At 53.6% G+C, this 875-nt stretch overlaps 1 protein-coding gene across 1 annotated transcript in view; it reads left to right on the forward strand.

Annotated features, from left to right (window-relative positions):
- PTPN21 (protein tyrosine phosphatase, non-receptor type 21) overlaps nt 1-875 on the forward strand; it is a 65,345-nt gene that overhangs the window by 50,363 nt on the left and 14,107 nt on the right. The gene's annotated exons all lie outside the window — the stretch shown is intronic.

The following is an 875-nucleotide window of genomic DNA, read 5'->3' on the forward strand; positions in this document are numbered from 1 at the left end:
CCGCCCCCCCGCTCAGCCCCCTCCAGCCTGCGGGTTCGCAGCACCTGCCACGCTCCGGGAGTCCCTGCTCTGGCTCAGTACTTTTGATGTTTCCAGCTTTTTTTTCTTTTAACATTTTTGATCCCTCATCTGCCCTTTACTGTGTTTTTGACTTATTTGGAACACCTTTGATTATCTATGGAAGTGATAGAGGTTGATGACATTTTAGTGGTTTTACTAGAGATAGTTAGACAGGTGAAATGTTAATGTTGGGAGCTGTGTGGAATGGAGTAGAAAGAATGAATGAAACGTTTGAGCAATGCAATGTGAATGGAAACGGGGCTGAGGTTTCGTGACCTGAGCCCAGATTGCTTTGTCCGCTATCTGTTAGCAGTCCCCGTGCTGGTGCAGCAGCCACGGCCGCGTTTGTTCCGTTTGCAGGTTTCTCCTGGGATGTCCGAGAGCAGTGTCCACACCGAGGAGTGTTCCTAACGCGTCCGTGTGGATGCAGCTTCAGATGCCGGCTGTGATCCCTGAGGGCGTGAACCTGGGGCTGGGAAGGTGGCCCTTTGTCAGGAAGGCTCCAGGGGAGCTGTGTGGAATGGAGTAGAAAGAATGAATGAAACGTTTGAGCAATGCAATGTGAATGGAAACGGGGCTGAGGTTTCGTGACCTGAGCCCAGATTGCTTTGTCCGCTATCTGTTAGCAGTCCCCGTGCTGGTGCAGCAGCCACGGCCGCGTTTGTTCCGTTTGCAGGTTTCTCCTGGGATGTCCGAGAGCAGTGTCCACACCGAGGGGTGTTCCTAACGCGTCCGTGTGGATGCAGCTTCGGATGCCGGCCGTGATCCCTGAGGGCGTGAACCTGGGGTTGGGAAGGTGGCCCTTTGTCAGGAAG

Source organism: Myotis davidii, unplaced genomic scaffold, assembly GCF_000327345.1.
Source record: "Myotis davidii unplaced genomic scaffold, ASM32734v1 scaffold732, whole genome shotgun sequence".
Classification (NCBI taxonomy): Eukaryota; Metazoa; Chordata; class Mammalia; order Chiroptera; family Vespertilionidae; genus Myotis; species Myotis davidii.